The following is a 25,168-nucleotide window of genomic DNA, read 5'->3' as shown; positions in this document are numbered from 1 at the left end:
ACCCTAAACCAAACACTAACCTTATCCGAGGACCTAATCCTAGTCCTAATTCTGGTGGAAAACCTAACTCTAACTGTAATCCAAACACTGACCCTTCTTTAAGGGTAAACCTACCTCTAAACCTGACCTTAACAAAAAATCTAAACCTAAAACTAGACCTAGCCATAACCCTAACCCTAAAACTAGAGCTAATCATAATCCTAGTTTTACATTATCCACAGACCTAACAGTAGGCCTAAACCTAACACAAAACCTAGTGCTAATCCTAGGCCATAACCTAGCCCTATGTGTAACCCTATGCCTAACAATAGCCCTAACCTAATTTTAACCCTCACCTTAGTCTGAACCCTAGCTCAAAGCCTAACTCTTACCCTTACCATAAACATAAACATAGAACTATTTCTAACTCTAACCCTAAACCTAGCTGTAATCCTAAACTTAACCCTAGCCCTAACCCTACCTCTAAACATACCCATTACCATAACCCTCAACCTAACCCTAATGCTAACCCTAGCCTTAACCCTAACCATAACAATTAACCTTACAGAAAAATGCCACAGTCTGGCTAGGTAAAATTCAGGAGACACTTATCAAGCAGGAACAAACTTTATTTTTAGAATGCACATGCCACAGCATACGAGCTCTTCAGGAATTCCCTCAGAGCCTAACTGCCACCACTAGTTCTTCCAGGGAGCCTCTCAACTGACACTCTTCCCGCCCTTGAGGTTGATTGGCTGGGTTGCGTGGGCAGAGTCAAAAGAATCCCCCAATGAGCAGCTCTGTAGTCTGAAAGGGCGGGGAAACAGCCCAATAGCATCACCATAGAGGAGCCAATCAGCTGGAAGTTTGTTGGGGCCGCTGTGAGCCAATCAGCTTGAAGTTTGCTGGGGCCACTTTGGCTGTGACTCTCACCTTCTCCCCCTCTCTGTTTAATTAAAAATCAACATGTGGCTTAGGGACCATGCCTGTCTTAGGTTGTCCAATACTACTTATGGTTCTTACCCTTCATCAGATTAGCTGACCTCAAGGTGTCAGCCTCCTGTCTTAGGTTGGTACCATTCCAATTGGATCTTACCGTCATTGACTACTGGTCCAGCATACAGCCACACCTGTGGATAGGCCTTGGTACCAATGGGGGGGTGAGGTTCTTTGCCTCACCTCTGTTGGCCCACAAATTTTAGCTGAATGACAATCACAAGCAGAAGGGAGGAGGATACACCAAGCCAATTGATGGCTCCTTTTGGAAAAATTGTACCACCCATGACACCTTTAGCAAAAATACCCCGACACTACCACAAGTCGCTGCACCAACAGATAGTGGACAATGCATACAAGTGATATATAGTCCAAGCAATTTCTGCAAGCAGTTTAGTGATAGCTATTGCAGAAGCTGTAGTTTGGTTTTATCTTTGTCTTCACCGGCACTAAGATAAAGATAGGAATTCTGCCAATAATGGCTAAAGAAAAAATATGTAACAATCCAGAAGGCACTAAAAGAAAAAAAAATCTGTTTTGGAACGCCCACAGTGGCAAAATTTTGTAAGCAATGAGCTATAATATCTTTAGTTTTTTCTCCAGCATGAAGGGAGCCCACCAAAAATCCAGAAGAAGTATCAACTGTAACATGCAAATATTTTAATTTTCCAAATTCTGGCAAGTGTGTGATGTCCATCTGCCAAACATGGTTAGGTATCAGTCCTCTAGAATTGACTCCAAGATTAACTTGTGGAAAAAAGGTCACACAATTATGACATTGTTTTATTATTTGTCTAGCTTGTTCCTTAGTTATTTTAAAATGCTTTTGTAAAGTATTAACATTACATGGAACCTTTTATGAAAATTTGTAGCTTCTTCTAGTATAGAGAAAATATGTATGTCATGTGTAGTTTTATCTGCTAAATCATTGCCCAAACTAAGGGCTCCAGGCAATCTTGTATGTGCCCTGATATGTCCTATAAAGAATGGATCTCTTCTGTCCCCGAGTAGACTTTGTATAGTGGAAAACAAAAAGAAAAGAGTAGAGGAAGGGGAAATCTTACTAGAATCTTCAAGGGATACTATAGCATTAACTGTATACTGACTATTGGAAAATAAATTAAATACAGAATCTTTAAACATCACAAAAGCTTGTAATACTGCATTAAGCTCTACCTTTTGAGCTGATTGTTTGGGTACTAAAAATGTATAACTTTGATCAGGTATAACTACTACTGCTGTACCATTATTTGAACTATCAGTGAATATATTTCGAGCATTCATGATAGGTGTTTTTCTCATCATTTTTGGAAAAATTACAGGATGCGATAAACAAAAAGACAACAAAGGATTAGATGGTAAGTGGTTATCAAATGAAACATTAGATTTGCACATGATTATTGCCCAAATATTTAACTCATTAGATAACTCATCAATTTGATCCATAGTATATGGATTAATAATTTTATTGGGAGAAATTCCAAACACACCCTTTGCTGTTTTTATTCCTTTGAGTATTAATTGTCCTACAGCCTCAGGATACCTAGTAAGAATAGTGTTAGGAGAATTAGATAAATGTATCCATAATAATGAACTTTTTGCCAAAATACTCCTGTAGGAATATTTTTTGTTGGTACTACAATAAATAATAAAGGCAAACTTATATCAATTCTATCCAAATGCGTATTTTTCATATGTGTCTCAATGACTTTTAATGTCTTTCTTGCTTCAGGCATTAACATGAGGGGTGAATTTGGATCTGATGGACCTTTTAGGATATCAAATAAATGTCCCAACTCTCCTGTTGGTATGCCTAGATAAGGCCTTTCCCAATTTATGTCTCCTAATAACTTTTGAAAGTCATTAAGTGACTTGAGTTGATCTACTCGTATTTGAATTTTTGGTGGACCGATCATGGTTGAGAATAATAGATCTCCTAAATAATTAATTGGAAAAATTAATTGTACTTTATCTATTGCTGTCTCTAGATTATATTTTTTAATACATTTTTAAGTGTGGCATAACATTCTAGCAATATGTTTTTATCTTTGTGTGCTAATAATACATCGTCATATAGTGAAATATTTGTACTTCAAGATTTTGATTTCTCAGTGGCTGGATTACTTTGTTAACATAAATTTGACACATAGTGGCTGTTAGCCATACCTTAAGGGAGTACTTTCCATTCATATCTCTGATCAGGACCTTGATGACTCAGTGCAGGGATAGTAAATGAAAAATGTGGACTATCCTCAGGATGAATTGGAATTGAAAAAAACACTCTTTAATATCTATAACTCAAATACACCAGGTTTTTGGCAAAGCAGACATTTGGGGAATCCTCGATTGAGTAGGTCCCATAATAACCATCTCATTATTAATGACTCTTAAATCTTGCAATAATCTCCATTTACCAGATTTATTTTTGATGACAAAAATGGGAGTATTATAGGGAGATACAGAAGGTTGTATATGTCCCTCCGCTAATAGTTGTTTGACCAGGTCATGGGCTGCTTTTATCTTTTCTTTAGTCTGGGGCCACTGAGGAACCCATACTGATCTTTATAATTTCCAAGTAATTTTTGTCTTCTCAGTGACCCCTCCTGAAAATCCAATCCATATCTATCTATTTCTTGATCTATTTGAATTGGTGCCACTATAATTTGTCCTTTCCCTTCCAATCCTTCTCCTTTCCAAAAACCTTGTCTAGCCATAATAGGGGACACATTTGAATTGATGTTATTTGTTAATGTTAGTCCTAATTGATCTAGGACAACTCGTCCCCATAAATTTATAGGGAAGTGATCCAATACACATGGCTGTATAGTTCCCTTACATCCTTCGGGATCCTTCCAATCTAATACCATCACACTTCTATTGGGATTAGTCACCACTCCTAGGCCTCGAAGCGTTTGAGTGGCTTGTTGTAACGGCCAATGTTTTGGCCATTCTTGATGAGAGATGATGCTAAGGTCTGCTCCTGTATCCAGTAGCCCATTAAATTCATGTCCTTGAATATTTAGTTTTAGCATGGGCGAGAATCTAAGTTTAAAGAAAGCATAGCCCAATCTACACCTGTGGAGCCTAATCCCCTAGAACCTATTTCTACTGTATGATTTTTAAATTTATCATGTAGAATGGGTATTATTAATAACTGTGCTATTCTATCTCCTGGTGAAATTACTGATATACCCTTTGGAGAACTGGCTATAATTTTTATTTCACCTTCATAATCGGGATCAATGACCCTAGGACTTATCGTAAGTCCTTTTAGAATAGAAAAACTGTGTTCCAATAATAAGCCTACTGTTTCTTTGGGAAGAGGCCCTTTTACCCCTGTGGGAATTATTTGAACTCCCATCTCTGGAGTTAGTACTGCTCTGACGGAGGTGCAGATGTCCAATTCTGCGCTTCCTCTGGCTTGTCTAGTGAGGGATCTAATGGATAATGTGTCCTTGGCACTACCTTGATGGTGTTGCTGGGTTCCTTCAGTGCCCCGTATATTTGTGGTCTTGGGCCCTGGAGGATTGGGCCCTCCTGTCCGTGTTTTGGCAATGGAGCCCGATGCCTTTCTCCATGATATTGTGGGTAAACACATGATCCTTTCCCTTTTTTTGATAATGGGGTACCCTTTGTGGTTGTTTTAGAATGGCATTCATTAGCCCAAAGTCTCCCTCTATGGCATCATGGGCAAATACCCGTTATTCTAGCCCTTTGATACCTAGTATTGTTAAACCCTCCTCCTATGGGGTAATTCCTTTTAAAATGTCCTTTTTGTTCATAATTGTAGCATGTTTTTTTGCCTGGCATCTAAAGCCTGTTGTACTGCAGCTGCCAAGACTCGCCCTCATTCATTAATGTCTCTACATAATTTAATATATGTGTTTAAATGTCCATGTTTCCATGGTCTAATGGCCTCCTTGCACCATCTGTTCTCTTGTTCATAGGCTAGCTGTTTAATTAATGGCATTGCTTGTTCTGTATCCCCCAAAACTCTGGTAGCTGTTTGAATAAGCCTATCTACAAATTCATCATAAGGTTCCATAGCTCTTGTATTACCATAGATGATTGACCTTGTAAATATCCATATCCTTGTAAAGTCTTCCATGCCTTAACTGTATCTACAGCAATTTGTGATTATATGGCAGGATCATATGCAATTTGTTGCTGCTGACCTTCATAAGGTCCCTTTCCTAACAACATATATAGATTTCTCTGAGGATAACTGGCTGCTGCATTTTGCCTAGCCATCTCCATGTAAAATTCCTCATTGGCAACCTTTCATAACAGGTATTGTCCTCCATGTAGCACAGCTTTACATATGCTAGTCCAATCAGCTGGCATCATGTTCAAATTAGTAATGGATTCGACCATGCTAACATTGAGAGGTGCTTCAGGACCATAGGTTGTTACAGCCTCTTTTAGCTGCTTCACTGTTTTGAAATCTAAAGCATGGTGAAGTTGCTGCCCTCCTGCCTGCTCAAATTCAGGGCATGCTAATCTTTGAGTTCCTGTCTCAGGATCCAATTTATCAACTATGGGGGTTGGGGGCCTTCCAGCATATGGAGGTGAAGCTCTTGGTTGGACACTTACACCCTCTGGTGATATAAAGGTGTTAGTAGCAGTCTCCTGTTGTAACTTTTCCCCTGATGGCTTTTTCTGCTCTAAACATTTGTCCCCTTTCTGACTATCTCAAGAGGCCTTCTCTTTTACTTGATCTAAAAGTCTTCTCCTTGACTAAGTAAACAAAATTGTACCAACGTCCATAACAGTAATGTGTCAACTGGCAGAGTTACTGGGCTTTCCTTTTCTATCCTTTTTAAATCTTCAACGTATGCCCTAATTGTTCTTGATATTACTGGGGTGCCTCCTTCCTCTAACAATTTACTTAACATTTTTTTTCGGTTTGTTTTTTACTAATTTTTAATTCCATATTTCCATGTAAAAAATACTCCTCACTAAGATAATGCAAAACAAAACCGAGACAAAATGGAACAAAAATTTATTATGACAGCCTTTCTATCCTCCTGAAATGTACATCTGTCCTTTCTCCCTATCTGTTCCTCAGATGCAAATAGTTTTTCCTCAGATGTGAGCAGTTTTTCTTCTGTCTCACTTATCTCCAGGGACAGGCAACTTAAAACAAAAGTGAAACAAAACAAAAGAAGAATCTTAAAATGGCTAAACATCCTCTCTCCCTGCCTTCAGTGGCAAGCAGTTTACCTTATCATTTACCCTCATTCGTTTCCCGTGCAGGCTGTCATAAGCTGCAGGCTGGCTGGGGACAATTCAGGAAGCACTTATCAAGCAGGAACAAACTTTAATTTTAGAATGCACACGCTGCACCATGGGAGCACTTCAGGAATTCCCTCAGAGCCCAACTGCCACCAAAGGCTCTTCTGGCGAGCCTCTCAACAGGCACTCTTCCCGCCCTTGAGGCCAATTGCCTGGTCGCGTTGGTTTAGAAAAAATAATCCCCCAATGAGCAGCTCCATGGACTGCAAGGGCAGGGAAACAACCCGATGAGCGTCACTGCAGAGGAGCCAATCAGCTGGAAGTTTGCTGGGGCCACGGTGAGCAAATCAGCTGGAAGTTTGCTGGAGCCACTTTGGTTGTGCCTCTCAAGAGAAAAACAACCCTAGAACTAACCCTAAACCTAACACTCACTATAATCTAACCATAGCTCAAACCCTGACCCTTACCATAAACCTAAACATAACCACAGCCCTAACCCTAACCTTAAAATTAAATATAACTCTATCCCTAACCCTAAACCTATATCTAACCATATTCCTCACCCTAACCCTAATGCTAACCAAAACAATAACCCTAGCCCTAACCCTAACCCTAACTCTAAACCTACTTTAATCTTATCCCTGGACCTAACCCTGAACCTAACCCTTTCTCTAGCTCTAATCATAGCTCATAACCTAACCCTAATGCAAAACAGAATCCTAACCATAACCCTAGTTGTAACCCTCACCTTCACCCTAACTCAAGACCTAAACCTAACCATAACCCTATCTCTAATCTTAGCTCTAACTGTATCCATTACCCTAAAAATAACCCTTACCTTAAAGCTAACCCTAGGCCTAAACCTAACTGAAGACCTAATTCTAACCATAAATCTAGCCCTAAACTTAAATCTAACTATATACATTACTCTAAACTGAAACCTTATCCAAATGCTAACCCTAGGACTAAACCTAACCCTATCAATAACCCCAACACTTCAATTACCCTAAACCTAACCTGAACTCTAAATCTAACCCTATCATTACTGTAACCCTACATCTTATGCTAATTAAACCAAACCCTAACCCTGACCATTACCCTAATAACTCCCCTAGCTCTAAACCAGACCCTACCCTTAACCTCACTCTTAGAACTATCCAATAATAACTCAATAACTCCAATAACTCACATAGAACTATCCAATAATCTAACCCTTAAACTATCCCTAAGCATAGCCCTAAACCTGACATTAGCCCCAGACAATATTCTAGCCCTAACCCTAACACAAACTAGAGCCCTTTTCTTAGACCTAAAAATAGCCTTAGTCATAACCCTAACCCTAACACTAGGCCTAACTTATCACTAACCCTAACCCTAGTCTTAAACCTAATTTAGCCCTATCCCTAACCCTAACCCTAACCCTAGCCCTAAGACTAAGTCTAACTCACACCCTAGCTATAAAACTAGTTATAACCCTATCCCTTACTGGAACCCTGAACCTAGGCCTAACTCTATTCCTAACTCTTTCCTTAGCCCTAGCCCTAATCATAGATCTAAACCTAACTCTAAATGTAACCTTAATGCTAAGCCTAAACATACACATTACACTGGCCCTTACCCTAACCCTAATGCTACTTCTAAAACTAGCCCTAACTCTAGCCCTAGCCCTAATACAAAACAGAGCCATAGACCCAACCCTACACCTTAACCTAAACAAAACCCTAACCCTACACCTAGGCATAACCCTAGACCTAATTCGAGTTTTAAGCCAACCCTAATATGAATTCTGACACTGACTCTGAACCTTAAAACTAATTCTAGCTTTACACATCACTCTAACCATAAATATGAATCTAACACTAGACCTAGCCATAACCCCAACCCTAAAACTAGCCCTAACTGTAACCCTAGTACTTAAATTAGCCTAACACTAACCCTAGCCCTAACGTAACCCAAAACCTAGCCATAAACCGAGCCCTTACCCAAGCGTTAACCCTAAACCTAAACTTAACCCTAACTATAGCACTAATAATAGCAATAAAACTTGTCCTAAACCTGGATCTAACTCTATCATTTACCCTAAACATAACTCTAACACTAATGGTAACCCTAGTCTTTAACTTAAACTTATCCCTAAACCTAACCCTATCCATTACCTTAAATCTAACCTGAAAACTAAACCAACTCTTTAATTACCCTAATCCTAAATTTATGCTAATTCAAGCCCTCAATTTAAAAATTAACCTATCCCAAACACTAATCGAAACCCTTACCCTAAAAATACCCTTAGCTCTAAACATAATCCTAACCCTAAACCTAACCTTTACACTAGACATAGCTATAAACCTAACCCATAATTATCTTAACAGTGATGTTGAATCTGAAATTAGCCCTAGACTTAATCCTATCCCTACACCAAGCCCTAATCATAACCCAAACCATAGCCCTAGCTTAATCCGTAATGCTAATCCTCAACCTAGAACTAAACCTAGCTAAACCCCCATCCCTTACCCTAAATCTAACAATAACACTAAACCTTACCATAACCATAGCCTAACCCTAAACCTAAAACTTACCCTAGATCTAACCCTAGGCCTAACACTAACACTAAGCCTAATGCTAATCCTAGCCCTAATTTAGTCCTATTGTAACACTAACCCTAGCCCTAAGACTAACTCTTTTCCTAGCCCTATCCCTAGTTCTAACCCTAGATCTAAACCTAACTATAGCCTAGCCCTATCCTTAACCTAACCCTAGCCTTAACATTAGATCTAAAACTAACTATAATTCTAAACGTATCTCTAAATTCAACCATAACCATAATCCTAAACCAAATCCTAACACTAACCCTAACATTAATACTAATCCTAAAACTTGCCCTACCCCTAGCCCTAGCCATGAAAGAAAACCAAGCCATATCCCTGACCCTAAACCATAACCTAAACCAAACCTTAACCCTACACATAGCCCTAATCCTAACACTAAAACTAACCCTGACCCTGACACTGACCCTAACATCAATCCTAACACTAAATATCACCCTAACCTTAAATTAACCCTAATTATAGACATAGCCTTAAACCTAAACCTAAAATTAGCCCTAATTATAACCCTACTTCATACATTAGTCATTTTCATATCACTATCCCTAACCCTAACACAAATCGTACTCTTAATCGGAGCCCTAACCCTAGATTTAACCCTAATCTTAACCCTAACACTAGAACTAACCCTAAACCTAACCTTACCCTACCCTAGCTCTAACAATTTCCCTTACCTAAGCCAAAAATTGACCCAAATGCTAACCGTAGTCCTAACCCTAATCCTTAGCCTAACTTAAACTCTAACCATTATACTAGTCCTAACCCTAACCCTCAATCTAACTCTAACTCTAACCCTGACTCTTATTCTGATCCTAACAGTAACCCTAGGTCTCAACCTGACCCTAACCCTAAACCAAACCCTAACACTAGCCCTACTGGTAACCCTATACCTATACTTATCCCTAACACTAGACCTAGACACAAAGCTAATCCTAAATATAGCTATAAGTCTAGCCCTAGACTTAAACAAAAACCTAGCTCTAGCCCTAATAATAACTCTTAACATAAACCAAACTCTTATGCTACCCCTAGACCTAACACTAGTCCTAATTCTGGCTCTAATTCGAACCCTAACCCTATGCTGAACACTGACCCTTACCCTAATACTAAACCTAGCTCTAAAGCTGACCCTAACCCCAAAACTAGTCCTAACACTAGAGCTAGCCAGAACCCAAACCCTAAAACTAGCCCTAAGCATAACTTTAGATCTTACATTACTCATAGTCCTAACACTACCACTCAACCTAACACAAAACCTTCCCCAAATCCTAGGCCTAAACTTAGCCCTAAGCATAACCCTAACACTAACCCTAGTCCTAACACTAACCCTTGCGTTAGACCTAACCCTAGCTCAAATCCAAACCCTTATCCTAACCTAAACTCTAACCCTAAACCTAGCTTTAATTCTAACCTTAATCCTACCCCAAACTTTCACTCTAACCCTATCAATTACCCTAACCCTAAGCCTAGCCCTAGTTTTAACCCTATCCCTAACACTAAAGTTAAAGATAAACATAAATATAATCCTACACCTAACCATACACTTAACCATCACCATAGCCCTAACTCTAGCTGAAACATTAAGCCTTACACTAAACCTAATCCTAACATTAGCCCTAACCCATAACCTAACCCTAAGCTTAACCCTAAATCTAACATTATCATTACCCTAAACCTAACGCTACACCTAATGAAAACTCTAGCCATAACCCTAACTCTAAACAAAACTCTAACTTAACCCTCATCCTAGCCCTAACCCAAGCTCAAAAACTAACTTTTATCCTAACGTAACCATATCCCTGGCCCTAAACCTAACACTTATCCTAAACCAAACCCTAGCCCTATTCATAAACCTACCCCTAATCCTAGATTTAATTCAAAAAATAACCTAGCCCTATCTCTAGCTCTAAATCTATACATTACATTAAACATGATGCTAAACCTAATGCAAAACCTAATCCTATTGCTTAATCTAACCCATCCATTACCCTAAAACTTAACTGAAACCTAAAATTAACCTTGTCCATTACCCAAACTCTAAGCCTAACCCTAACATCAATTAAAGTCCTAACCCTAAATTTTAACCTAAACCAAACGCTAACCCAGACCCTAACTCTAATAATACCCCAGCTCTAAACCTGACCCTTACCATAAATGTAACCCTTACACTAGTCCTACCATAACCTAACCCTAAAACTATCCCTAACCATAACCCTAGACCTGGCATTAGCCCTAGCCCTAAGCCTAGCCCTAACCCTAACAGAAACCCTAGCCCTAAACTTAGACCTAAACCTAAACCAAAAACTAACCCTAGCCCTAATCTTAATTCTAATACTCACCCTATTTGTAAAGCTAGCTACACCCCACCCATTCCCCTAAAATTAACCCTAACCCCAATGCTAAACATAAAACTAGCCTTACACCTAGGCCTAGATCTAACACTAACCCTAGCCCTGAACCTAGCCATAATTTTGTTGTAACCCTAACCCTAACACTAAGCCTAGTCCTAAGTCTCATTCTAATTCTTGTCCTAGCTGTATCCCTAGTTCTAATCCTATCCATAATCATAAACCTATCCCTAGCCCTAACCCTTGCCCTAGATCTAACCCTAATTCTAAATCTAACCCGAACCCTAAGCCTAAACCTCACCCTAACACTAGCCCTAAACCTAACATTAATTCAAAATCCAGCCATAACACCAATCCTAGCCATAAATAAAACGAGCCATAGCACTAACACTAACCCTTAACTTAAGCCAAACCCTAAGCCTACACCTAGACCTAATGTAAGCCCTAATTTGAGTCCTAACCCTAAAACTAACCCTGACCCTGATTCTGACCCAAGCACTAAACCTAGCTCTAAACATCACCCTAAACCTAAACCTATGATTTGCATGCTTCACCATAGGGCTACATTCACAAGGAACAAATCAGAGAGTGCCCACAGAGAACTGATTGAGTGTGTGGTTTCAAGCAGCTAGCACCAACCCTGTTTGATTACCAGCTCCATTTCCATTTACCCATATAGGACAACTTTAAGTGAAACTTTAAAATACAAACTGTTCCTGACAGTGAACAATTGAAACTAGAAGGCCAGTACTGAAAACATAATAAGGCTAGGTAAAAGAGAAATCTTGCCCAGTATCAAAGAAATTTGAGCAAAAATAACTCTAACCCTAACACTAGTTCTAACTCTAGAACCTAAAACCTAAAACAAAACCTAAACCTATCCTGTTTATAGAGCTTTGATCATACAAGTCCCAAACTTGGGGAACTCAGTGGAGTAAGCTAACAGATAAATCCTGTACAGTATCAAAGAAATCTGATGAAATGAATAGGGGAGGTAGTCCAGTATATGCATATTTTCCTGTTGTGTACTAAAGTGCTTTTGGATCAAGTTGTTTTTGCATGCTTCAGCTTTGGGATAATTTCACAAGGAAGAAATCACAGAGTACCGACAGAGAATTGATTGAGTATGTGAAGTTTTAAACAGCTAGCACCAACGCTGTTGGATTTTGAGCTCCATTTCCATTTACCCATAGAGGTCAAAATAAAGTGAACCCTGAAAATATACACTGTTCCTGACAGTGAGCAATTGAACAGAGAAGATCCAAACCTGGCATACACAAAAAGGGTAAGGAAAAGATGAATACTTCCCACTATCAAATAAATTTTAACAAATCTAACTGTGTGCTAGATCTGACTCTATCCCTACCCCTAACCCTAAGCTATTTTGAGAACCTATGATCATAGATGTCCCAAAATTGGGGATCCTAGTGAGGCAAAGTAACAGATGAATCCTGCACAGTATCAAAGAAATATGACCAAATAATTGGGGGAGGTATTTCAGTATATTGATATTTCCCTCTTTTCTCCCAAAGTGCTCTCAGATAAACTTGCTTTGCATGTTTCAGCTTAGGGCTACATTCACAAGGAACAAATCAGAGAGAACCGACTGAGTGTGTGAAGTTTGAAGCAGCTAGCACCAGCCCTGTTTGATTTCTAGCTCCAATTCGATTTACCCATATAGGTCAAAATGAAGTGAAACCTTAGAATAGAAACTGTTCCTGACAGCGAACCATTGAACTGAACATAGTAAGGCTAATTTAAGATGAATCCTGCCAAGTATCAAAGAAATTTGAACAAAAGTAACTCAAATCCTAACACTAGCTCTAACTGTAGCCCTATCCCTAACCCTCACCAAAACCTGTATAGAGAACATTTGATCATAGAATTATAAAACTTGTGGGAGCCTAGTAAGGCAAGCTAACAGATAAATCCTGCCCAGTATAAAAAAATCTTACCGAATAATTGGGTGCAGTTGTTCAGTACATGAATATTTCCCTGTTTTCTCCTAATGTGCTCTTGGATGTTGTCTTTTGCATGTATCAGCTTTGGAAAACTTTCACTAGGAAGAAACCAGAGAGTGCCCACAGAGAACAGATTGTGTGAAGTTTCAAGCAGCTAGCACTAACCATGTTTGATTTCCAGCTCCATTTCCATTCACACCTATAGGCCATAATGAAGTGAAACCTAAAAATTCCAATTTTTTCCTGAAATTGAACCTTGAAGGCCCAAACTTAACTTGGGTACCTACTAAGGCTAGGTCAAGGATGAATCCTGTACAGTGTTAAAGTAATCTGACCAAAAAAAATTTGAAGCTCTTCTAGTACACGGGAATTCTGCTTGCTCCTAAAGTTCTCAGAGAAAAATATGTTTCTTTCTACTTCAGCTTAGGGCAACATCCACAGGAAACAAACCTGAGAATGCTCACTGAGAACTGATTGAGTGTGTAATGTTTCAAGCAGCTAGCACAAACACTGTTTGATTTCCAGCTCAATTTCTATTTACTCATATAGGTCAAATTGAAGTGAAACCTTAAAATACAAACTGTTTTTTACAGTGAACCATTGAATCAAGGCCCAAATCTGTGAAAAATAATAAGGCTACATAAAAGATTAAACTTGCCCAGTATCAAATAAATTTGAACAAAACTAACTCTAACCCTGAGACTAGCTCTAAACCTAACTATAACCCTAACCCTAAATCTAAACTAACCTGTTTAGACAACCTTTGTCATAGAAGTCCCAAATTTGGGGCTTCTAGTAGGAAAAGGTAACAGATGAATCCTGCCCAATATCCAAAATATCTGACTAAGTAATTGGGGGAGGTATTTCCTCCCATTTATATTGCCCTGTTTCCTCCTAAAGTGCAGTCTGATAAAGTTTCTTTGCATGCTTCAGCTTGGGGAAACTTTCACAAGGAAGAACCCAGAGAGTTCCCACAGATTACTGATTGAGTTTGTGAAGTTTTAATCAGCTAGCATCAACCCTGTTTGATTTCCATCTCCATTTCCATTTACCCATATAGGTCAACATAGAATGAAACCTTAAAATACAAACTGTTCCTGACAGCGATCTGCTGAACCAAGAAGGCCCAAATCTGGGTAACAAAGTAAGGCTAGGTCAAAGATGAATCCTGCCCAGTATCACAAATATTTGAACAAAAGTAACTCTGATCCTAATATTTTCTCTAACCCCAGTCCTAACTAACCTTGTCCTGTTTACAGAGCCGTTGGCCATATAAAGCCCAAACTTGGGGAGCCTAGTGTGCAAAGTAACAGATGATTACAGTGCAGGACCAAAAATGTTTGATCAAATAATTGTTTGAGGTAGTTCAGTCCATCCATATTTCCCTGTTTTATTCTAAAGTGCTTTTGGATAAAGTTGTTTTTTTGTGCTTCAGCTTAGGCTACTTTCACAAGGAAGAAATCAGAGAGAGCACAGAGAGACCTGATTGAGTGTGTGAAGTTTGAAGCAGCTAGCACCAACCATATTTGAATTTTGAGCTCCATTTCCGTTTACCATATAGGTCAAAGTGAAGTGAAACCTCAAAATACAAACTTTTACTGTCAGAGAACCATTGAACTGAGAAGATCCAAACCTGGGGAACATAGTAAGACTAGGTAAAAGATGAATCCTGCCCAGTATCAAAGAAATTTGAACCAAACTTTAAATCTAACACTAGGCCTAAACCTAGCCCAAACCTTGACCGCAACGTTAACCGTACCCTGTTTAGATAACTTTTGATCATAGAAGTCCCAAAGTTGAGAAGCCTATTGGGGCAAGCTAAGAGATTAATCATGCACAGGATCAAGAAATCTGAACAAATAATTGCAGGGGGTAATTCATTACATGCTTATTTCGCTGTTGTCCCATAATGTGCTCTTGGATAAAGTTGTTTTTGCATGCTTCTCCTTTGGCTTATATTCAATAGAAAGAAAGCAGAGAGTTCCCACAGAGAACTAATTGAGTGTGTTATGTACAAAGCAGCTAGTACCAACCCTTTTTGATTTCCAGCTTTATTATCATTCACACCTATAGGCCATAATGAAGTGACACCTAAATATTCAAACTGTTCCTGACAGTGAACCGTAGAAATTAAAGGCCCAAATTGGGGATCGTACTAAGGCTAGGTATAGGATGAATCCTGTACACTATCAAAGTAATTTGACCAAAAATATTGAAGATTGCTCCTAAAGCACTCACAGATGTAACTATTTCTTTCTATTTCAGTGCAGGGCTACTTCCTCAAGAAACAAAACAGAGAATGCACACTGACAACTGATTCAGTGTGTGAAGTTTCAAGCAAACTTTCAAACCAACTCTGTTTGATTTCAAGCTCTATTTCCATTTATCCATATAATTCACAATGAAGTGAAACTTTAAAATACAAACTGTTCCGGACAGTGAACCACAGAATCCAGAAAGTCCTAACCTGGAGAGCATAGTAAGGCTAGGGAAAAGATGAATCCAGCTCAGTATCAAAGAAATTTGAACAAAAATAACTCTAACTCTAACACTAGCTCTAATTCAAACCCTAACCCTAACTGTAACACTAACTCTTACCTGTATAGAGAACCAATGATCCTGGAAGTTCCAAACTTGGGGAGTATAGTGGGAAGGCTAAAAGATGAATACTCTGCAGTATCAAAGAAATCTGATCAAATCACTGGGAGACTTATTTCAGTACATACATATTTCTCTGTTTTCTCCTTAAGGGCTCTCAGATACAGTTTCTTTTGCATGCTTCATCTTTGGCCTACCTTCAAAAGAAAGAAACCAGTAAGTGCCCACTGAGAACTGATTGTGTTATGTTTCAAGCACCTCCCACCAACCCTGTTTGATTTCCAGCTCAATTTTCATTCACATCAATAAGCCATAATGAAGGGAAACCTTAAAATACAAACTATTCCTGACAACAAACCATTGAACTGACAAGGCCCAAACTGTGGGGCATAGTAAAGGTGAATAAAAGATGAATCATGCCTAGTATCATAAACATTTGAAGAAAACTAGGGCCACACGGGCGTTCTCAGCACAGACAGAAGGCTCCACCATGTGGTTGCTCTCGGTTCAGAGAGATGTCTCTGCTGTGCATTCGCTCAAGACTCAGAAGGAAGGCTCGGCCTCGTGTGGGCTCTGGGCTCAGAAGGAAGTCTCAGCTGGGCAGGTGCTCTCGGTGCAGAGGGTAGGCAGCACAGAACACAGAGGCTTTGCTTGGGGGTCAACAAACCAAGCTCTGGACTTGGCACAAGATCACCCCAGAACCACCCAATTCACCAAACACCCTACACAGGTAACAGATGGAATCTGTTTGTCAAAAGCTTACTCAACATCTAACAGTGGTCATGGATACAATCTCAGTTCTGTGGCTCCTCAGGTACCTGGTTTCTAGCTCCCCTACCTCCAGCTATGATAACTCAAGATTTTTCTCACAAGCATTCTGTGGGGTGTAGCTATCAATGTGAAACAGCACCTGTACAGGCAGCTGGTTACCAACTCAGAGACTAAGAATAGGGAGGCTACTGGTAGAAGCTCAAACCCTCTCACACTGGCTACCTCCATCACCCGGAGCACAGAGACTCTACTAGGAATAGACAACTCCAACTACTGCAAGAAAAGAAAACCGAGTTCTGAGATACTTTTTTTTCATTCTTACTTTTCTTTTCTCGCTCTTCTCATCCATTCTCCTCTACCCTTCCCCCTCTTGTCCTCACAACCTCAGCATATGTGAAACCAAGAACTTTTCATGAAATTGGACTTTAAGAACTGAATATGGTGCTGGGTTCGATCCTCAGCACCACAAACAAATAAATATGCTGTGTCCTCCGATAACTGAAAAATGAATATTTTAAAAATTCTCTCTCTCTCTCTCTCTCTCTCTCTCTCTCTATATATATATATATATATATATATATATATATATATATATATATATATGTTTTTGGGTTATATATATATATATATATATATATATATATGAATGAAGGACTGAATCACCAGAATAGTAAAATATAGAGGAATTGCATAGGCCCCAGCTTACCTCCCTTTATTTTCTCTTATATGCTTTCTCTCTCTCTTTTATCTTTCCTTGTTATTGTTTCTTCTTTTTTCTTCCTTCCTCTATCTCACGTTCAACCTCCTATCTTTTACTATGTATACCTAGGGTAATTTTATGAATACAGATAAGGAATTTGAATTTATACATTCTTCCATAAATTACCCCTGTCTATTTATTACAGTTCTCCTCCACTTTGCTAAGATAGAGTAATCTCATACCCTCACTCCTTTTCCCCTTAACATAGCATCCAAACCCTGACAATCTGTTCTCTATATACCACCATAAATGGTATGCCTTTTATGAAGCTAATGACTATATTCAAAATAATTGAAGCCAACATCTGTAGACATAGAGTCTAAATATAAATGTATTTATAATGATTAGGCTTAGGCTTTGGGTTAGGTTTAGATTTGGAGTTAGGTTTTCATCTATGCTTAGGGCTAGGGCTAAGGAGAGGGCAAGTGTTAGGCCTAGGGTTAGGGCTAGGTTTAGGGATATGGTAAGAGATAGGGTTAGTACTAGTGATAGGGCTAGTGTGAGAGTTAGAGTTAGTCTTAGGGCTAGAGTTAAGATTAGGGTTAGGGATAGGGCTAGATTAGGGCTAGGATTAATGTTAGGTTTAGGCCTCGGGTTAGGGTTAGAATTAGGGTTACCTGTAGGGTAAGAGAATGGTTTTTAACTAGGTTGAGGGCAAGGTCAAGGGTTAGTATTAGGGTTAGGGCTAAAGTTAGGGTTATGGTTATGGTTAAGGCTAGGATTAGGGTTTGTGTTTGTGTTAGGGTTAGGGATAGTATTAGGGGTAGGGCTAATGTCAGGTGTAGTGTTACAGTTAGGAACAGATTTAGTGTTAGGTTTATGGCTTGTTCTAGTGTAAGTGTTAGGTTTAGGTTAAGGGTCAGGTTTAGAGCTAGGGTTATTATTAGGGTCAGTTTCAAGTTTAGGGTTTGGGTTATGTTAGTGTTTATATTTAGGGATTGAATTAGCATTAGGTTTAAGGTTAGGGTAATGACAGGGTAAGGTTTCGGGTTTAGATGTGGTTTAGTGTAATGGATAGGGTTAGGTTTAGGCATAGGGTTAGCATAAGGGTTAGGGTTATTATTAGGGTAATATATATGGTTAGACCTAAGATTAGGGCTAGGGTTATGTATAGGATTGGGGCTTTTGCTTGGGTTAGGTTACATTTAAGTTTAGGGTTATAGCTATATTTAGGTCTTGGATTAAGGCTAGGTTTTGTGTTAGGGTAGGGCTGTGGTTAAGGCTATGGGTAATGTATAAATTAGGGTTATGATTAGCACTAGCTATAGGGTAAGGGTAAAAGCTAGGTCTAGTGTTAGGTTTAGGATTATTGTTATTATGATATTTAGAGCTAGGTTTAGTGTTAGGGTTAGAGTCTGGGTCTGGATTAGTTTTCAGGTTAGGGTTAGGACTAGAATTAGAGATAGGGTTAAGGTTAGGTGTAAGTTTAGGGTTGGTTTAAGTTAAAAATTAGGGTTAGGGCTATGACTCGGTTTTGTTTTAGGGTTAGGGAAGGGTTAGGGCTAATTTTAGGATTAGTGTTAAGGTTAGGGCTAATGTTAGTGTGAGGTTAGGCTTAGGTATAAGGTTAGATTTAGAGTTAGGTTTAGATCTAGGGTTTGAGCTAGGGCTAAGGATAGGGGTTGGGTTAGGGTAAGTTTAGGGCAATGTTTAGGGTGATGGTAAGGGTTAGGGTTATAACTAGCTAGACAGCTAGGCAGAGAGTTAGAGTTAGTCTTAGGGTAAGGGTTAGGGTGAGGGTTAGGGATAGGGCTAAATGTGGTCTGGGATTATGGCTAGGCTTAGAGTTGGGGTTAGTTTTAAGTTTAGGGGAAGGGTTAGTATTAGGTTTAGGGTTAAGTTTAGGTTTAGAATAAGGGATGGGATTACAGCTAGTTTTAGGGATAAGGTCAGGGTAAGAATTAGGGTTAGGGTTAGGGTTATGATTAAGGTGAGGTTTGTGGCTAGAATGTGTGCTAAGATTTGTGTTAATTTTAGGACTAGGATTAGAGTTAGGGGTTTTGTCAGGTCTAGGGTTACACTTAGGGATAGTTTTAGCATTTGGTTTATAGCTAGGTCTCTTGTAGGTGTTAGGTTTATGGTTAGGGTCAGGTTGAAAGCTACGTGTATTATTAGGTATAGGGTCAGGTTTAGGGTTTTTCTTAGGTTAAGGTTTAGGTTTAGGCTCGAATTAGCATTATTTTTTAAGAATAGGGTGATGATAGTTTTACGTTTAGTGTTCAGGTTAATTGTAGGGTAATGGATAAGGTTAGGGTTAGGGATATGATTAGGGTTTTGCCTAGGGTTAGCATAAGGGTTAGTGTTATCATTAGGGTAATTGATAGGTTAGAGCTAAGGTTAGGACTAGGGTTATTATAAGGATTAATTCTAGGGTTAGGCTTAGAATTAGGGTTAAGACTCTTTTTAGAGTTAGGATTAGCTTTCGGGTTAAAGCAAGGGTAGAGCTTGGTTTAGTGCTTAGTTTTGTGATAGGTTAGGGCTACAGCTAATGTAAGAACTTGTTATGACGAGCTATTTTTAGCATTAATATTAGGGCTAAGTATAGTTTTAGGGCTTTTTTAGGGTTAGGGTGATGTTTATGCTAGGGCTACTGTTAGTGTCAGGATCAGTGTTCAGGTTAGGGTTATGGTTAAAGTTAAAGCAAGAATTAGGTCTAGAGTTAGGTCTAGCGGATGGGTTAGTGTTTGGCTTAGGCTAAGGGTATTGTTAGGGTTTGGTCTAGGTTTTTCTATAGGTCTAGGGTTGGAGTTATGGCTAGATTTAGAATTAGGTTTAGGTCTAGGGCTAGAGTTAGGATTAGGTTTATGTATAGGATACCGGTAGGGCTAGTGTTAGGGTTCAGTTTGAGGTTAGGTACAGGTTTAGACCTATGATTAGTGTTAGGGTCAGAATAAGGGTCAGGGTTAGGGTTAGGGTTTAGGTTATGTTTAGAGCTATAATGAGTGCTAGGGTTAGGACAAGTAATAGGATTAGAGTTTGTGTTAGGTTAAGGATTAGGGATAGCATTAGATTTAGGGTTGGGCTTTGGGTAAGGTATAGGGTTAGAGCTGGTGTTAGGGTCAAACATAGTTTTAATGCTCGGATTAGGGCTAGTTTTGTGTTAGGTTTAGGCTAGGGTTAAAGCAATGGCTAATGTAAGAACTAGGGTTACAATTAGGGTTAATTTTTGGTTTATGTTTAGGGGTTAAAACTCTAGTGTTAGGATTAGGTTTAAGGTTAGGGTGATATTTAGAGCGATTGTTAGTGTTAGGTTAATAGGGTCAGGGTTAGTTTTAGGGTTAGGGTTAGGACTTGAAATAAGGCTAGGGTTACTGTAAGGTTAGGGTGGTGTTTAGATCTAGGATGAGTGTTAAGATATGAGTCCGAGTCAGGGTTGGTATTAAGGTTAAGGTTAGGACTCGAATTAAGGCTAGGGTTAGGACAAGGTGTAGTGCTATGGTTTGGTTTAAGTTAAGGTTTAGTGTTAGGGATATTGCTTGGTTTTGTTATAGTGCTAGGGTTAGGGTTAAAGCTATTTTTTTTTATTAGGGTTAGGTTTAGGGCTAGTGTTCATGTTATGCATAGGCTAAGGGTTAGTGTTTAGATTTAATGATAGGGTTAGGTTTAGGGTTTAAGTTTGGTTTACGGTAATGAATAGGTTGAGGATTACGGATAGTATTAGTTTAGGCCTAGGGTTAGCATTAGGGTTATGGTTATGGCAATGGATAGGGTTAGAGCTAGTGTTAGGGCTAGGGTTATGGTTATGATTATGGCTAGAGTTAGGGTTAGTTTAGGTTTAAAACTCGGGTTATGGCTCAGATTAGGGCTAGGTTTTGGGTTAAGTTAGTGCTAAGTTTAGGGTAATGGTCAGAGTCAGGGTCAGGGTTAGTTTTAGTGTTAGGGTTAGGGTTAGGACTCAAATAAGTGCAAGGGTTACAGTTACAGTTTTGTTTAATTTTAGGGTGGTGTTTAGAGCTAGGGTGAATGTTAAGATATGATTCAGGGTCAGGGTAAGTTTTATGGTTAGAGTTAGTACTTGATTTAGGGCTAGATTAGGTCTAGGTGTACTGTTAGGATTTGGTTTTAGTTAAGGTTTAGTGTTAGGGTATTGCTCAGTTTTGTTTTAGTCCTAGGTTTAGGGTTAGTGCTAGTTATATGATTAGCATAAGGGTTAATGCTAGTGTTAATGTTAGGCTTAGGCTTAGAGTTAGGTTTAGATTTGGGGTTAGCATTAGATCTAGGGTTAGGGCTAGGTCTAAGGATAAGGCAAGGGTTAGGACTAGGTTTAGGGTTACGGTAATGGATACATTTAGAAACAAGGATAGGTCTAGAGTGAGGGTTAGATTTAGTCTTAGGGCTAGGATTATGGTTAGTTTTAGGGATAGGGCTAATATAGGGCTACGATTAGGGCTAGCGTTAGTGTTCAGCTTAGGCCTAGTGTTGGGATTAGGGTTATGGTTATGTTTAGGGTAAGGGATGTTGTTATAGCAAGGTTTAGAAGTAGGGTGAGCATTAGAATTAGAGTTAGGGCTAGGGTTAGGGTTAAGGTTATGATTAAGGATTGGTTTATGGCTAGGATGAGGGCTATTGTTTGTTGTAGTGTTAGGTCTAGAAATAGGGCTAGTGCTAATGTAGGTCTAGTGTTACAGTTAACCCTAAACCTAGCCCTAGGGGTAGATTTTGGGTTAGGTTTGTGTCTAGCTCTAGAGTAAGTGTTAGGCTTAGTGTAAGGGTCAGGTTTAGACCTAGGTGTATTTTTAGGGTCATGATCATGTTTAAGTTTAGTTTTACGTTAAGGTTTAGGGATAAGGCTTAAATGAGCATTAGAGTTAGGCTTAGGATTATGGATAGAGTTTGGTTTAGGGTTCAGTGTAGGTTTAGGGTAATGGAGAGGTTTTGAGATAGCAATGAGGAAAGGGTTAGACCTAGGATTAGCATTAGGGTTAGGATTATCATAAGGATAATATATAGGGTTACAGCTAGTGTTAGGGGTAAGTTTATGGTTAAGATAAGGGCTAGAATTAGGGTTAGGGTTTGTGTTAGGTCTAGTAACCCAAGCTTAGGGTAGGTTAGGGTTAGATTTAGGGTAAAGTTTACATTTTGAGCTAGGGTTATTCCTAGGGTGAGGGCTAGGTTTAGTGTTAGGTGTAGGGTTAAGGTTATTGATTTGGTCAGATTTAGGTTTAGGGTTAGGGCTAGGGTTTTCATTAGGTTTAATGTTAGGTTTAGGGTAATAGATTAGGTTAGATGTAAGTTTATGTTTAGGGTTAAGTTTAGTTTAGGGTTAAATTTAGTTTTAAGACTGGGTTTACTGTTGGGTTTAGGTTAAGGGTTAAGGTTTGTGTTAGGGTTAGGGCTAAATCAATGTTAGGTTTACGGATTGGTCTAGGGTTAGGTTTATGCTTTTGGTCAGGGTTTTGATTAGGGTTAGGCTAGGGTTATCATTACATTTAGTGTTAGAGTTAGGGTAATGGATAGGTTTAGAGCTAGGGTTAGGGCTAGGGTTAAGTTTAGGATTAGGGCTAGGGTTAGGGTTATGTGTAGTGATAGAACTAGGGTTATGTTTAGGCTATGGATTAGGCCGCGAGCCAGGGTTAGGACTAAGGAGAAGGTTAGGGTTAGGTTTAGAGCTGGGTGTAGGGTGAAGGTAATGCTTAGGGTAGACTTAGGCCTCAGATTACGGCTAGGTTTTGTGTTAGGTTTAGACCTAGGTTTAGTTCTATGGGTAATGTAAGGTCTAGAGTTCTAATTATGGCTAGTTGTAGGGTAAGGGTTATCGCTAAGTCTAGTATTAAGTTTAGATTTTGGTTTATTGTCAGGTTTAGACCTATGTTTAGTGTTAGTGTCAGGGTCAGTGCTCAGGTTATAGTTAGGGTTAGGGAGAGAGACAAAAAAAAATTAGGTATAGGGGTAGGGTTATTGTTTGGATTAGTTTAAGGCCTATTGTTAGGGATAGGACTAAGTTTTTGTTTAGGTCTAGGGCTAGAGTTATCAAAAGATTTAGGATTATGTTTAGGTCTTGGGCTAGTTTTAAGGTTAGGATTACGTATGAGTTTACCTATAGGGCTAGAGTTAGGGTTCGGTTTAGGGTTAGGTTCAGATTTATACCTATAATTAGTGTTAGGGTGAGAATATGGGTGAAATTTAGAGTTTGATTTTGGATTAGGGTTAGAGGTAGAATGAGTGCTAAATTTAGGACTAGTAATAGGGTTAGTGTTTGGTTTTGTCTACGGATTAGGATTAGGACTACGGTTATCTTTATGCATAGGGTTTGGATTAGGGTAAGGGATAGGGTTAGAGCTAGGGTTAGGTCTATGTTTAGGTTTAGGGCTAGGATTAGGGTTAGGGTTAGTGTTAAATCTAGTGTTAGGGCTTGTATTAGTGCTATTTTTGTGTTAGGGTTAGGGCTAGCGTTAAGGCTATAGCCAATGTAAGAACTAGGGTTATGATTAGGGTTAGTTTTAGGGTTAGGGTTTGGGCTAGGAATGGTGCTAGCATTTGCTTTACATTTAGGGTGATATTTAGAGCTAGGGTTAGTGGTTGGATAATGGTCAAGTTCAGGGTTGGTTTTAGGCCTAGGACTCGAATTAGAGCTAGGGTTATGGCTAGTTATAGGGGTAGGGTTTGCTATAGGGTAAGGATTAGGTTAGAGCAATGGCCTGGTTTTGTTTTAGAGCTAGGGCTATGATTAGGGCTAGTTTTAGGATTAGAAATAGTTTTAGGGCTAGTGGTATGGTGAGGTTTAGGCTTAAGTTTAGGATTATATTTAGAGTTATGTTTATATCTAGAGTTAGAGCTAGGGCTAGGGTTAAGTCTAAGATTAGGGCTAGTGTGAGGGTCATGGCAATGGATAGGGTTAGAAATAGAAATAGGCTAGGGTGATAGTTTGTCTTAGGGCTAGGATTAGGGGTAGGGTTAGGGTTAGGGCTAAATTAGGGCTAGGATTAGCGTTTGGGTCAGTGTTAGGGTTAGGTCTATGGTTAAGACTAGGGTTATGATTAGTGTTAGTGTTAGGTTTAGAGTTGCTTTTAGGGGAAGTGATGGGGTTAGAGCTAGATTCATGGATAGGACGAGTTTTAAAAGTTAGGATAGGGATAGGTTAAACGTTTTGGATAGGATTAAGTCTTGGTCTAGGGCTAGGATGAGGGCTAAGGTTTGTGTAAGGTTAGTACTAGAATTAGGGCTGGGGCTAATGTCAGGTATAGGGTTATGGTTAGGGATAGTGTTAGGGTTATTTTTATGGCTAGGTCTAGTGTAAGGGTTAGGTTTAGTGTAGGGGTCAGCTTTACAGCTAGGTGTATTATTAGGTTCAGAGTTGGGTTAGGGTTTGGTTTTTGTTAAGGTTTAGCCTTAGGGTTAAGAAGAGGCGTTACAATTAGGTTTAGATTTATGGTTAGAGTTAGGGTGAGTTTTAGGGCTAGAGTAATGGATAGGGTTAGGTTTAGGATTCAGATTAGGTTTAGAGTAATTTATAGGGTTAGTTTTAGGGATAGGGTTAGGGTTGGCCTAAGGTTAGCATTTGGGATAGGCTTGTATTTAGGTTAATGGATAGGGTTAGTGCTAGTGTTAGGGCTTGGGCTAATCTTAGGATTAAGGCTAGAGTTAGGGTTAGGCATAGGGTTAGTGTTAGAGTTAAGGTTAGGTTTAGGGTAAGTGTTAGGGGTTGAGCTAGGGTTAGGGTAAGGTTAGGTTTAGGGTTTGGATTTTGGTTAGAGCTAGGATTAGCATTAGGTTCGGGTCTCTGTTTAAGGTAGTGGATAGAGTTAGATCTAAGATTTGGACTATGGTTACAGTAAAGACTTGGGCTAGGTTTAGGGTTAGGGTTAGATCTAGATTTATGTTTAGGATAAGTGTTAGAGTTTGAGCTAGAGTTAGGGCTCGGGCAAGCCTTAGGTTTAGAGTTTGGGCTAGAGTTTTGTTAGGCTTTTGTTTATGTCT

This window comes from Marmota flaviventris, chromosome 2 (assembly GCF_047511675.1).
Source record: "Marmota flaviventris isolate mMarFla1 chromosome 2, mMarFla1.hap1, whole genome shotgun sequence".
Lineage (NCBI taxonomy): Eukaryota > Metazoa > Chordata > Mammalia > Rodentia > Sciuridae > Marmota > Marmota flaviventris.
The sequence above is the reverse complement of the archived record's forward strand: the minus strand, read 5'-3'. Positions refer to the sequence as shown.